The sequence below is a fragment of the Danio aesculapii genome, chromosome 12, assembly GCF_903798145.1.
Source record: "Danio aesculapii chromosome 12, fDanAes4.1, whole genome shotgun sequence".
NCBI lineage: Eukaryota > Metazoa > Chordata > Actinopteri > Cypriniformes > Danionidae > Danio > Danio aesculapii.
This window is the reverse complement of record NC_079446.1, coordinates 11,581,643-11,597,703: the sequence shown is the minus strand read 5'-3', so window position 1 is coordinate 11,597,703 and position 16,061 is coordinate 11,581,643. Positions and strand designations below refer to the sequence as shown.

At 37.0% G+C, this 16,061-nt stretch overlaps 1 protein-coding gene across 1 annotated transcript in view; it reads right to left on the bottom strand.

Moving 5' to 3' along the window:
* Window positions 1-14,984, bottom strand: part of mpp2b (MAGUK p55 scaffold protein 2b) — an 88,947-nt gene extending 73,963 nt beyond the window's left edge. Inside the window, exon 1 of the mRNA XM_056469790.1 lies at window positions 14,634-14,984. The gene's annotated coding sequence lies outside the window, so the exon portion shown is untranslated. The remainder of the gene's footprint in view (window positions 1-14,633) is intronic.
* Between the last annotated feature and the right edge of the window lie 1,077 nt (window positions 14,985-16,061).

Below are 16,061 nucleotides of genomic sequence, written 5' to 3'. Positions count from 1 at the left end.
TCCCTGCCACAATAATGCATGTTAGTTATACTGGAATCTACATATAATCAATAAAATAAATTTAATACAGATTGTTAAATGCTTTTATATCCTTAAATAAAAGTATCACCCTAATAAAGTGGCATCAGAAGTGTTATTGACCTGAATGAACACTGCACTGACTTCAGCTAAATAATGACATCATTGTCTTCTGTATAGAGCTGCTTAATGAGTTCATTTCTTAACTAATTTACTTAATTATTGAACTGAACACTGAACTGCCACTTTTGTCTTTGCAAAGCTGCCTTACAGCTGAATTGAGACGTACATTTGATGACATTTACATTACTGATACTGTCACTTTCCTCTTTATAACTATGAAGCTGTTTTGTAAATCTGTTAACAAAGGTGAACTGATTGACATGATTGACCTGCAGCCAGAGTCATGAACTCTGTGATATCGGTGTGTGACTGAGCGTCGTCCACTCTAACGTGTCTGTTGTGACATCAGCTTCCCTGAGTAGCAGATAAAGCAGCAATCAGCTGGTCCTGCCGCACAGGAGTCTGAACACAGCTGTGTGTGTGTTACTGACAGCTGAGAGATAAGATGCTGGAGTGATAGACAAAATTACATCCCTATACAAAAGAAGGAATGAAAGGAGCCAAAATGCAGGGTACATCTTGAAGGGATGCCACATGTGCTACTGATTCTGAACAAGACTCAGTTGTCTCTAAAAGTAAAGTCTGTGTGTTTAGTGTCACCATGCAGGTTGAAATCCTGGTCGTATTGTCTCATTAGTGTAAATAACTTGCTTTGCAACTATTTTATTTACAGCTGATGCAACACACTCTAATGACAGTTTATTTAGGCATCGCTGAAATGGTCAATACAAATATTTGAGTGTCTGCATGACGGTTTTAAAGACCTTTTATCAACACAACAGCTGCGTTTTGAGAATTTTGGCCTGAAAATAGTTTTGGATCACAAAATCATTTGGACAACATAACTTTACAAACAAACTAAGAAAAAACTAGCACACCCTAAATCATCCACTGTAAAAAATGGCTGTGATTTCAACGATAAAAAACTAAAAATGCTACAGTAAAAATTCACAACCTGGTTTACAGTGTGTTTTCTTAATATATACAGCAAATAACGGTAAAGTCTAGATCGGATATGCGGCCGGCCGGAAGTGCGATATGCACATTAATAAAGCAGCATTTTTTTATGACACTGTATAACAGTCATTTATATTTTTACAGTACTGTAATGGTTGCGTTTAGGGTTGGGGTGGGAGTAGGCGTTAAAAAAATACAATTTATTGGGTAATTTAATAGATAACATAACTAATACTAATTGTAAAACAACTGTTTTTCCATTACTGTGATGGTTGGGTTTAGGATTGGGGTGGGGTAGACGTTAAGATAATACAATAAATGAGAAATTTAATAAATAATGGAAATAATTCTCGTCAACTTCTGGCCGCAAACGTATCCGATCTAGCAACAACCGCGAATAACCGTAAATTGACTTTCTCAGACATCCCTGCTTGGCACATCACTTTTTATGCTTTTTGTTGACATTCCTATAGATAGGATGACGCAGTGGCGCAGTAAGTAGTGCTGTCGCCTCACAGCAAGAAGGCTGCTGGTTTGAGCCTCAGCTGGGTCAGTTGGTGTTTCTGTGTGGAGTTTGCATGTTCTCCCTGCATCCACATGGGTTTTCTCCGGGTGCTCCGGTTTCCCCCACAGTCCAAAGACATGTAGTATAGGTGAATTGGGAAGGCTAAATTGTCCGTAGTGTGTGAGTGAGTGTGTATGGATGTTTCCCAGAGATGGGTTGCGGCTGGAAGGGCATCCGCGGCGTAAAACATGTGCTGGATAAGTTGGCGGTTCATTCCTCTGTGGCGACCCTGGATTAATAGGGACTAAGCCGAAAAGAAAATGAATGAATGAGTGAAGAATTACTATAGATCTTTTTAGTTGTTTCCCCATCGGTTATGTACATTAGAGATTTATGTTACATCTAATGTTGATAAACAATGTTTATTTCATGACTTTAATGTTATGCGTGTTACCATACTGATGTTTAATAGCTGTGTGTTTGACACTGAGCACCTTCTATACACTGATACACTTTTCTGCTTGTGGGAATAGTTGTTTGTGATGAGCATTGGTTCATTATACTTTCTCATCACCTCCTGCATATGGCTGTGTTAACGTGTCTAACTGTGTAACAAAAGATTCAGACATATTACATCTATAAAATAATGAAATATGGTAGTTTACTGTAAAAATGAGAAATTACTTTTACGATTTGTACCGTATTTTTAATGGTAAAATACTGGCAACCACAGCTGCCGTTTTTTTTACCGTAAATTTTATGGATTTATTTTTTCAGTGTATGTTTTTATACAGTAGCCACTTTCTAAAATGTTTTCTCATAAAATTTGGTTGATGCAGAATATTATTATAGTAATAACAGAAACTAAATATAAAACAGTCTCCCAATTATGGCAACATTTCATTTGTTCTACCTGACATACTCCAAAACTGTAACTAAATATAAAACATCACAAAAACTGCATAGACATTTTTAAAGAATAACATTATGAGAAATACTACGTGACCCTGGACCACAAAACCATCTTATGTTCCACAGGCAGCAGCTGAAAATTCATCATGTGAGTTCTTTGAAGCCAATTTATTATATTAACTAAATATAATGTCCCATAAAGATATTTTTTGGAAATGGCCTACTGTAAATATATCAATACTGAAGTTGCTAATTAGTGCCGTACATTGCCTCATATTTGATTTAGCCAACTTTAAGGTCATTTTCTCAGTATTTACATTTTTTTTAAACCTCAGATTCAAGATTTCAACAGTTGCAGCCATATATTGTTCTACAGTTAAAGTCAGAATTATTAAACCCCCCTGAATTTATAGCCCCCTGTTTATTTTTTCTTCAATTTCTGTTTAACGGAGAGAAGATTTTTTTTTCTAATAACTGATTTATTTTATCTTTGTCATGATGACAGTAAATAATATTTGACTAGATATTTTTCAGGATACTTCTATACAGCTTAAAGGGATATTTAAAGACTTAACTAGGTTATTTAGGTTAACTAGGCATGATAGGGTAATTAGTAAACATCCTTTGGGAAATACTGAAAAGATTTTTAAAAAATACAAAGGAGGTTTAATAATTCTGATTTCAACTGTATATCCTAACAAACCATGTATCAACTAAACGCTTATTTATTCAGGATCACATATAGAAAATTAAGTGAAGTTTATTAAAAACTAATTTCAAGAGTTCACACTTAGCTGATGATTGATAATAAAGTGTGTTTGGAATGCTGTCCTGGGAGAGAGCCTTGAGCTCAAAAGATCCTCGAGCCCAGGGCTCCCTTTCGTTTGGAGGGCGAGAGGAGAGTTTGAGCTCAGGTGGGTCTCGAGAACTCCCCTACTGTGAACTGCTGAGATATATCTAAGTGTTGCCTTAGGATGCTATTTTGAAGTAGTCAATTTACCTATGGTGCATGTCTTTGAACGGTGGGAGGAAACCGGAGAACCCGGGGAAAACCCACACGAAACACGGGGAGGACATGGTGGCATGGTGGCCCGGTGGTTAGCACTGTTGCCTCACAGCAAGAACGTCACTGGTACTAGTCCTTACCAAGCCAGATGACGTTTCTGTGTGGAGTTTACACGTTCTCCCCATGCTCATGTGGGTTTCCCCCGGGTTCTATGGTTTCCTTTCACCATCCAAAAACATGCAACTTAAGTTAATTGACTTATCCGAATCGGCACCATAGACATGCACCTAGTAAGTAGTTATCTTAAGACCAATCACTATCTGTTCATTAGCTACTACAGCAGGGGAGCTCTCGAGATCTACCTGAGCTCAAACTCCCCTCTCACCCTGCAAACGTGAGGGAGCCCAGGGCTCGAGGATCTTATGAGCACAGGGCTCTCTCCAGGGATAGACAAAACAAGCTTTATAATCAACCATCAGCTAAGTGTGAACTGAGGAAGTGTATTAAACATTCTTATTAATAGTTTTGATCACTAATATATTATATTGCAGACCTGTCAGTGCATTGACTGGCTGCTTGTCAACAAATACAAACATTTCAAATGACAGGCAGGCAGAATATGGCAAGCTGCTCAGTACAGTTCAGTTAACTTCTAAGGCAGGTGCGATTTCTTAAGATACATATTTCAGTGACACGAATGCATCAGTACAATAACTGCCTGGTTTATATGACAAAGCCAGCTGAATTCAATAGTGAGTAAAAAGCTGTGTTGAAGAAACAGATTTTAATTAAAAAGTCTGTGCTCTAAATTTTCCACCCAAGAAGCCAGAAGATGATGATCGCTTCATCTGTTATTTGCAAACTGCCATTTGCTGATGCTTTTTTTTACCCAGATTTATTTAGCCCTAGAGAGACTTTTCTTAGCACAGAGCAGGTCTGAATGTCTAAAGACATCCCTGCAACCTTTTAATTAGTGAGTATGTTTACATGGACACCAATACTCCGATTTTAATATGATTAAGACAATACTCTGATTAAGAATCTACCATGTAAATGGTGATTTTTGATAACCTTAATCCGAGTCATAATCGGACTAAACAGAAATCGAATTAATAGATGTGGAGTATTCCCATTTTAGTCACTGAAGTGCAGAACAGACACGTTAACCTTAATCAAACTATTTCTGTTTTGTAGTACTTTTCGCTACATTTTGCGTAAGGATGCGACACGGCAGTTGTCAGGTGTTTGACGGTAAACAAATGAGAATAGCTTCAAGCAAGAGAGCACATTTTCGGTGCGGATGAATGAATTAGCAGAGGTGGATTGTTGCTTGAGATTTCGTATTCACCATTGTCTTTTTGCACGCATAGTGTGAGAAATGAATTGCATTTGGACTAAAATTTGGTTAAAAATGAAGCGTCCAAAATCACATATGGTGCCATGATGAACAGAAACTCTTGTTGCGTAAAACACTGGAGGAACACATGGAATGATGACATGATGTTAAACGAAGTACTATAACATGTAAAATGGGAATATGAAAGAAACACTCAAAAAGCAACTTATGTAAATGCCTTAATCATACTATTGTCTTATTCAGATTAAAGCAAATAATTCGATTACTGATGTAAACGTAGTCAGAGTTTCTCAATCCCATTCCTGGAGAACCACCAGCTCTGCACATTTTCTATACATTTGTCTCCTTAACCAAACACCAGTGGTGGAAAAGTACTGAAAAGTCATACTTACTGTAAGTAAAAGTAGTGCAAGTAGAGTAAATATTACTGTTGTAAATATTACTCAAAGTATGAGTAAAAAGTAGGCCTATCAAAAGTACTCAAGAGTAGTGAGTATTACGCTGTAAAAGGCTGATGCATTTACATGTAATTTGTGGATGTGTGTAAACGTAACATTCTGTAGCGCATTTAGTTATTGCCCAGCAGGCACATGACGTCAAAAGATGTTAAAGAGCCCATATTATGGGTTTTTAAAAATGACCTTCCATGTAGTGTGTGTAACACAGCTCTAAGTGAAGTGAAATATCTAGCTAAGGCTTAAATCTGTAAGTGTACCATGTTTAAAACTGTTGATTCATCTAATAAGATTCGACTCATAGTGCTTCAAACGAGTCGTCTTGATAATGAGTCATTAGGTGTTTCGCGATGACGCGGCTACGAAACACAAGCCCCACCCAGTAGTTGCACGCGCAAACCTGGGAGATTTGAAACCTGCGGCCCCGCCCACTAACACAGAAAAAAAGCCACACACACACACACACACACACACACACACACACACACACACAGGGGGGACCCGATTTCTCACCACACTGGTCGAATGAAGTCTTGCTGTGCTCAGATGGATATTATTGACAGTCTCTACCCAAAGATGAAACTGTGAAGAGTCAGTGTTTGAGGTTTATTTTTGCAAAAATACCTCAGCATTATGGCCCAGCCTTGTTGGGATCTCAGGTGACCAAAATTCAATGTCTAGCCAGCATCTAAGGACAAATACTGACATTTATTCGTCAGGTATGGCAACCAAAATTCAACGTCTGAAAGACGTCATAGTGGTAACGTTCACACAACGTCAAGCTGTAACATCATTAGATGTTGATATTTGGTTGATTTTAGGTTGGACGTTGGACATTGACGTCAGCCTAACATTGGGTTCTGATGTCAACCCGATTTTCATTTCCAAAAAAATGCAACATCCCCACGACGTTGGGGTACAACGTCAATCTGACGTCATGTTGACATCTTGTGCCTGCTGGTTGTTTAAGGCCATTTCATCATACAGTAAACATCCGTCATCTTCTCATCAGTGACATGCATCTAAACAGTCTCTGGGTCAATGCGTCTAAAGATTTGGACATCTTCTTGGACACTTTTAATGCTTGCAACAGTTTGCTGCAATTATAAATCACCCATGTCTTCAGGTAGTTTAGTATGATGGGATTTACCTTCTATGTGTGATTTGATTGGACAGGAATTACAGAACAGATTTTTCTAATCCCCAAAGACAAGCAATAATAAGATAGTGACTATAGGTTGAAGGAAAGTAGTGGAGTAAAAGTACCAATACTGCACTAAAACCGTACTCAAGGGAAAGTAAAAGTACACATTTTAAAACTGCTCAGTAAATTACAATTCCTGAGAAAAACTACTCAGTTACAGTAGTTTCAGGATTTGTAATTTGTTACTTTACACCACTGCCAAACACACCTGATTCAGATCATCAGCTCATTAGCAGAGACTGAAATACCTGTAATGGGTGTGACAGATAAAGCAGACATCAAAAGCATGCAGTGCTGGTGGTCCTCCGGGATTGTGGTTTAGCGGTTCTTTCGAACATCAGCCCACCACCACAAACACATTTGTGTCTTTTTGTCAGTCAAGATGCAAAACCCATTACCCAAAATACAGAGGTCATCTTCAGGACCTTAACTTACTTAATGTCGTGTCAGAAGATAACATGGACTCCTTTTTACACAGCAATCTATAATATAGAGTAGCAGCACCCCAACTGAATCCAGTCCATAAGGATACCACTTTAATAAATACATGTTTAAAAAAGGCGCAGACTCACAAGTCGTGGTGATTGCGTGTTAAAAATAGCCCCTTTCAGCTCCCTCAGGTTGGGCTTCTCATTACTTTACATGAGAGAATGATTGTAACCAAGACAACCATAAGCGCCTCTTGCACACGCGGATTCTGGGGCTTTTTTTCTTCTCTTCTCCTTTGTGCCGGTTCACCATGGCAACCACAGAGATTGCATTAAATAGTAATTACAATCTACATCAAGTGTTGCTTTTTCAGGGTCAAAATTGGGGAAAGCTCACAATTAAGCAATTAGATGGTAGTTACTATAAAAAGGTTCTACATTAACACAGAACAAGCCTCAAATGACATTTATGTTTACCACTAACAAAAGCAGCAATGTTCCTAAATAAGACTTTGGGAAGTCCGGGGGGAACTGTAGCTAATAAAATAGCTTGTAATTTAATTCAGTCAGGTTTAAAATTAAAATCAATATAAAGAGCAGCACAAATGATTGATTTAAATCACAAGTGCAGCACAAATAGAGCAAACCAAAGGCTGTGATTTGACAAGTGAAATATATTGTAAGAATCACTGTCTAATAGGACAGCAAGGCAACAAGTCAGCTGCCTAAGCTTTTGGATGCAGCCATAATGTCAAATTAAATGTAAAGGCAGGGTGAGATATAGAGCAGCTCCTCCTCTTTTTTGAAAAATAGCCAATAGTATTGTGTTTATATCACGCTCTGACAGTCAAAGTCATTGATCTAAAAAGCATCTCACTCATAACAGCAGAGTCTGTCTAAACATTTCTCCACTTTAAAACACAGCATTCAGTGTTTTTCAAATGGGTCCTATACATTTTGTCGTCTGCAAAAAAATGCTCACCCTGTTATGTCAAGCCTTTGAACCAGAGCAAACCTTGTGCATACACTGGCCGTACACCCCACACCATGCATTCACTATGATGGAAAGAATAGTTTTGTTCAATGAATCATTTCCTCCCTATATAGTGCGCTAAGTGTCATTCCTAGAAAATGTGAATTGTCTGTAACAGACTTTGAGGGTTAGATCCTTTCCAGAATCAAGATTTCCTGAAAATACAATCACCCTCTTGTCATCCAATACGCAAAAGGGATTGTTCACCCAAAAATGAAAATTCTGTCATCATTTACACACCATTGGCTTGTTCCAATCCAGTTTGAGTGCTTATTCAGTTAAACACAGAAGAATATATTTTGAAAAATGTTGAAAACATGTACACATTGACTAACATAGTATTTGTTTTTCCTACTATGGATGTCAATGCTTTCAAAATATTTTCAAAACATTCTTCAAAATATCTCTATTTGTGTTCAGCAGAACAAAAAAAAAACTCAAACTGGATTGGAACAAGTTGATTGGACATGATTTGAAAAGGCATACACCTGTCTATATAAGGTCCCAGGGTTGATAGTGCATGTCAAAGCACAAACCAAGCATGAAGACAAAGGAATTGTCTGTAGACCTCCGAGACAGGATTGTCTCGAGGCACAAGGCTGGGCAAGGTTACAGAAAAATTTCTGCTGCTCTGAAAGTTCTAATGAGCACAGCGGCCTCCGTCATCCATAAGTGGAAGATGTTTGGAACCACTAGGACTCTTCCTAGAGCTGGCCGGCCATCTAAGCTGAGTGATCGGGGGAGAAGGGCGTTAGTCAGGGAGGTGATCAATAACCTGATAGTCACTCTTTCTGAGCTCCAACGTTCTTCTGTAGAGAGAGGAAAACCTTAGAGAAGGACAACTATCTGTGCAGCAATCCACCGATCAGGCCTGTATGGTAGAGTGGCCAGATGGAAGCCACTCCCCGCCTGGAATGTGCCAAAAGGCATCTGAAGGACTCTCAGACCATAAGAAACTAAATTCTCTGGTCTGATGAGACTAAAATTGAACTCTTTGGAGTGAATGCCAGGCGTTACGTTTGAAGAAAACCAGGCACCGCTACAGTGTCACCATCATGCTGTAGGGATGTTTTTCTGTGGCAGGAACTGGAAGACTAGTCAGGATAGAGGGAAAGATGAATGCAGCAATGTACAGAGACATCCTGAATGAAAACCTGCTTTAGAGTGCTCTTGACCTCAGACTGGGGCGATGGTTCATCTTCCAGCAGGACAATTACCCAAAGCCAAAATATCAATGGAGTGGCTTTAAAACAACTCTGTGAATGTCCTTAAGTGGCCCAGCCAGAGCCCAGACCCAAATCCTATTGAACATCTCTGGAGAGATCTAAAAATGGCTGTACACCGTCGCTTCCTATCCAACCTGATAGAGCTTGAGAGGTACCGCAAAGAGGAATGGGCAAAAATTCCCAAAGACAGGTGTACCAATCTTGTGGCATCATATTCAAAACAACTTGAGGCTGTAATTGTTGCCAAAGGTGCATCAACAAAGTATTAAGCAAAGGCTGTGAATACTTATGTACATGTGATTTTTCAGCTTTTTTATTTATAATAAATTTGCAACAATTTCAAAAAATCTTTTTTCACATTGTCATTATGGGGTATTGTGTGTAGAATTTTGAGGAAAAAAATTTATTTAATCCATTTTGGAATAAGGCTTTAACATTAAAAAAAGTGGAAAAAGTATGCTCGTATGCACTGTATGCTCAGATGGTCTGACAGTGATTCGATTTTTATAAATAATTCAAATATTAGTATCCAGAGACCGTAGCCACCACTGTGTGTGATATGATTAAACAATAAATGACTATTGAGATTTACAGTACAAGTCTTCAGTACATCACAACTTGCACAAGAGCACAAATCAGACTCAGTTAACCGCTGTGCTCCAACAAAGAACAGCAAAAAAAACACTTGATTCTCATGGTCCTCAGGAATGTCAGTCTAGAGAACGCGCTTCTAAATTACACAGATACAGCGGTGTTAAACATACACACACAGTTACACACATAAGCTCAGTTAGCTTAAGCAGAAGCAGTCAGGACAGCAGATGACAGTGGGAGGTCAGCACTAACAGCACTCTAGCATTAGCTCTCCGGCTGCGCAGCTGCAGCGACGGTTGCCTGGAAACACACGAAATCCCAAGAGCCTCTACTGTAGGGTATTTCACTGGCGCAAAAGAAGCAGAAAGCTGAAGAGTAAACCGTGTTACTAGTGCTGCTCTGTGTTTAAGTATATGTTATTTAGGATTGTTGATGATCCTCATTACGTGATTGTGATGTACATCGTTCAAGTCACCCGTCTGATTACAACACTAAATTTCATCTTTGTCAGCTTTTGTGCCACCTGCTGTATATTAATATGCCAAGTATAAGTGAGATATTGGCCATGAGATAATGTTGCCCTGTAGATTTTCATTCTGAACCTTAAAATGACAACACTGTCATCTTAGACCTTCTGAGCTCAAAAAGTACACCTCACTTCTTTACATTGAGTCTACAGAATGTATCAGGGGTTTTCATGGAAACAGTCCCTGGAGTTACACACACACACACAAGAGAGAGAGAGAGAGAGAGAGAGAGAGAGAGAGAGAGAGAGAGAGAGAGAGAAAGAGAGAGAGAGAGAGAGAGAGTGGGTAAAGCTGTCACACACAGGGTGGAACAGAAGCAGAGAGGTCATGTCATGTTTATGAATGAGACGCAGAAAAGGATGTGGGAGATGCGGAGGTGTTGACTTTCCCACACAAGCCAGCAAGCACATGTTAAAAGAACAGAAAATTCACTCAGAATATGGTTAAAAAAGAGACCTGATGAGAAACTATTATAATATATATACAAATAAAGTAAAATAATAACACACATAAACACAAATAAAAATAACAAATAATCACATTAAATTAATAAAATAAATAATATTAAAAAAGTAACTGACCTGAGGGATGTCTGCTGTATTAAAATAGAAATGGTTTAAATCAAATAAAGTCTATTATAAAACTATTTCATTCCTTTACCTTAGTCCCTTTATTCATCAGGTTTGCCACACTGGAATGAACCACCAACTTATCCAGCATATGTTTTATGCAGCGGATGCCCTTCCAGCGGCAACTAATCACCGGGAAACATCCATACACACTCATTCACTACGGACAATTTAGCTTACCCAATTCACCTGTACTTCATGTGGGAGAAACCGGAGCACCCGGAGGAAACCCAACCCAACATGGGGAGAACATGCAAACTCCACACAGAAATGCCAACTGACCCAGCTGAGGCACAAACCAGCAACTTTCTTGCTGTGGGGCGATTGTGCTACCCACTGCGCCATCGTGACACCCATAGGAATACATATTTTCAAATAAAAACAACAAATAATCACATTAAATTAATAAGTTAAAAATATAAACAAGTAATTTACCCGTGGGATGTCTGCTGTACTGAAATGGAAGAGGTTCAACTAAAAAAATTGCCACAGCGGAATGAACCGACAACTTATCCAGCATATGTTTTACGCAGCGAATGCCCTTCCAGTATCAACCCATCACTGGGAAACACCCATACATACTGATTCACACACATACACTACAGCAGTGCTTAATTTGTGAATTGCGAGGTCCCGGAACAGATCGGGGTAACAGATCCGGCATGTTACCCGAGGATGGAGAGGAGCGTAAAGGGGGGGGGATAGGGGTAGTTTTTGCCAAAAACATTTCAGCCAAAATTTAGCTTACCCAATTCACCTGTACCACATGTCTTTGGACTTTGGGGGAAACCGGAGCACCTGGACGAAACCCACGCCAACACAGGGAGAATATGCAAACTCCACACAGAAATGCCAACTGGCCCAGCCGAGGCTCAAACCAGCGACCTTCTTGCTGTGGGGCAATCATGCTACCCATTGCGCCACCGTGATGCCACCCTTAAAACAATTTACTTGAAAAAATAAAAAATGACATTAAAACTAAAACAACATCAAGATGATTACAAAAATATCTGAAATATAGTCATAGAAATACAATTGGGACATTCTACTAGAAACGCACATTTTCACTTATAAAAAACATGACAGGGCCTGACTTATGCTTGTCTTCCTCAAAACAATTATTATACCAAAACAAGCAAAAAATCATACACTTCAATAATAGATTAATTAGGCATGGGACATAACAGTTTTCAAGGTATACTGCGGTTTGGAAAAGTCAAGGTTTTAAAACCAGTAAAATTTTCTGTAATACCGTTCCACAGGTATGTGTAATATTTTTTATTTACATTTTTTTTTTTTTTTGCTTTTTAGGACAACATTATCTCCAGTAGAAAAAGTATCCAAAGATGCCATTTTAAATTGTAAATAAATCTGTGTTTTTGAAACAAATGAAGAGAACAGAAGTCAATAATTCATTTAAATGATATAGCCTGACGTGTTTACTGCTCCAAAATATCATAAATCTTTCAAAAGGGGAAAAATGTTTTTGTTTTTCACCCAGACACTTAAAAAGAATATATTTTAGAGCCGTGAGCACAATACCAAGATACCCTGAAACCGTGATATTTTTATCCAAGGTTATCATGCCGTCAGAATCTTATACCGGCCCATGCCTAAGATTGATCACTGTCAGCTTCTTTGTCAAATGATGTCACTTCTGAGTCATACCCTTAAAAGTGTAACGCACACATTTTATGTTAAATGTTATGCAAATGTGACAGGACTGACAGAAACACAGGGTCAATTGTAAATTTATTTGTATTAAATATTTGTAGCATTTATTTGTAGAATTTATTTATAATTTCATGTTTTTAATCAATTGATGTGAATGAGAGCAACTTAATCTTGCTATTTCTGACAAAACTATTAAAGCTGTAGGTTTAATTGGGCTGAGGACAAGGACAGTAACAGGGTTTGTACATTTGTTTAAATAAAGTGTTTAAATAAAGAACAAAAATCTGAGAGCCAAATGAATGACATATATTTTAGAAATGTATGGGATGAGATTATTTTATTAACTGTATTTATGTTTTTATTTCAGGGACAGATAACGTACGTTTCTTGTAGAATGTGACAATTACATATAAAACAATTAAAAATTAAAAATGGAAAAAATGTGAATTTTAAATATTTATAATGTGAATATTCACCTGTCAAGCTAACTTTTTTCGTAAAATTATTTGAAAATAATACAGTTAAAAGTTAAACTTAAACTTAACTTTAACTATAAGTTTTATCATAAATTGTTAAATATTAATAATAATTAATAATAATGTAATACACTAATAATAATAATAATAATAATAATATTAATAATAATAATAAAATAATTGCAACATGCAGTGAAGCATGATAATCTCAACCAATTTGTATAACCACTTTACCCTCTATCATCTTTTTCTAAAGAGTTAAGAAGTGTAAACTATTTAAAAAGACAAATCGATTTTTTTATTGCATAACAAGAACAATAGCATACAAAAAAATGAGGAATACAATGCTTACAATTTATTTCACATCAAAGGAACAAATCAGAAGAGAATAAAAAAATACAAAAAAATTCAAATAAAATAAAATTACAGGGAATATATCAATTACAACAAATCCGCATAAGAAAAGGATTCCAAGTCGGCGCCAATAGCCTAGTGGTTGGTGTGTCGACACGTAGCACCGAGGTGCTTGCGGTAACCTGAGTTCGTTTCCCGGCTTGAGGTCATTTGCCGATCCTTCCCCTATCTCTGCTCCCTACACTTTCCTGTCTTTAATCTCCACTTTCCTATCTATAAAGGTGGAAACTCCTAAAAAATAATTATAAGAAAAGGATTCCAAAATTGCATACATCCTTATAGCTTTTTTAAATTTTTTATGTCTTTTAGGGTTTCGATTTAATGCTTAAGATTAAATTTAAATGAATAAATATTAGGCTTAACACTGGACTATTTTTGTTTGTGTCCATATTACTTCCCATATATTATCATTGAATTAATAAACACATTTTGCTCCAACATTTTGTTATTATCAATATATGTCAAAAAAAAATCTTTATGAGAAAACTGATTTTTAATTAAGTAAGTTTAGATATAAGATATTCAACATCAAACCAAAACATTTGGGTATATGTGCATTCAAAAAACTTGATTAGCATACAAAGTCTCTAGTGTGGGTGACGTCATTGTTAATTATCCGAACTGTTATTTATAGACTTTCTCTTTTAACTGTTTACTGCAGAACTGAGCTCTTTTCAAATTGATGAATTCTGCACTGTTACTGAACATTGATCATTCATTAGGCCTACTATTTTGCCTGTTTATCTCTTTATATGTGCTTAATTTGCATCCACTATAAAAATAAAGGTGACATGACTGATTTAAACAAGCCTATTTTAACATTTAACCCAGTTATAACGTAAGGTAGTTATGATATCAGTGGTAAAGCGTCTGATTAAGACATTCCTTAGTACTATTTTGTTGTTATTTTACATTATAAGATAATTCAGTGCAGCCACGGAAACAAAAGCCAATGTAATTGCACTATACGAGCATCCATAACACCGACATTAGTGAAATAAGATTGAAATCAGTTCGGCTTAAACTCTACATGCCGTTCAGAAAGGGTGTAATGAGCAGTTTCGCTATCAGTCATGATGAATGCCTTTGACTCACCTGTGATGATGATGTCTGACAGGATGAATAAAGCAGCAGTGTGTGCTCGTCTTTCACTTTCTGCAGACGGCGGTCATGATGATGCTCGCTGAATTACGCGTTTAATCCATCGGTGCTCGAATTATTACGAATTTCTCGTCTCATTTACCACACTCAAACACACACCTGATAGCACAGCAACCAGTGAGTCTAACAGGACAGCGATGTTATTACACGAAACACTTTGAGCCAGACCACCTGCTCGGTTAATCTGTAATTGCCTGATAACTAAACGAAGATTTGAGTAGCCGCTTTACATCACGTATGTGACCTGCGGCGATGCGCTTTTGTTGTATTGAGATGCTTTGAGTCTTAAAGGGGAAACGCACTCCACGCCTCTCTGCGGACCCCACCGAGTTACCTCTGCCACCCTTTGTTAAATTATAGAGACCTTTACAGCTTTAACAACCATTCACCATATTCCGCAGTCTCTCCGTCTTTACATACTATTAATTGTTTAAGTGTTCTGTTAATAACAACAACCACACAGAACACACCATGACATCAGAATGCTAGCTGTTTTCCAAAAATACCTGGCAGTACCATGGTATAAATTAATTAAGTAGGCTACCTCAAAATAGTCCTTATTTTTATAATAAATTTAACGAGCTGTTAATCAATGATGTTTTCATCTTAATTTACATGATTTATGAAAAAATATTGTAATATTAATAATACATTAATAATACATTATTCATAAATATTTCAGATTTTTAGTAATAGTAATAGTAATTTTGTATTTAATTAACGTTATCTGGCAACAAAGTTTTAAATTATGATCCAATGATCAAGGACAAAAAGAAAAATTAAAAGTCCAAATATTGTTGAGTCCCTCCATCTAGTGGTGTACAGTATATACAGTTGAAGTCAGAATTATTAGCCCCCCTGAATTTTTATGAGAGATTTTTTTCAACACATTTCTGAACATAATAGTTTTAATAACTCATTTCTAATAACTGATGTATTTTATCTTTGCCATGATGACAGTAAATAATATTTGACTAGATATTTATCAAGATACTTCTATACAGCGTAAAGTGACATTTAAAGGCTTAACTAGGTTAATTAGGTTAACTAGGCAGATTAGGGTAATTAGGCAAGTAATTAGGCAAGTTATTGTATAATGATGGTTTGTTCTGTAGACTATCGGAGGAAAAGCAGTTTAAAGGGGATAATAATTTTGTGCAAAAGGGGCAATAAACTGCTTTTATTCCAGCCGAAATAAAACAAATAAGACTTTCTCCAGAAGAAAAAATATTATCAGACATACTGTGAAAATTTCCTTGCTCTGTTAAACCTCATTTGGAAATAATTAAAAAAGAAAAAAATTTCAAAGGAGGGCTAATAAATCTGACTTAAACTGTACTTAGTCTACTAGTTTGGACACAA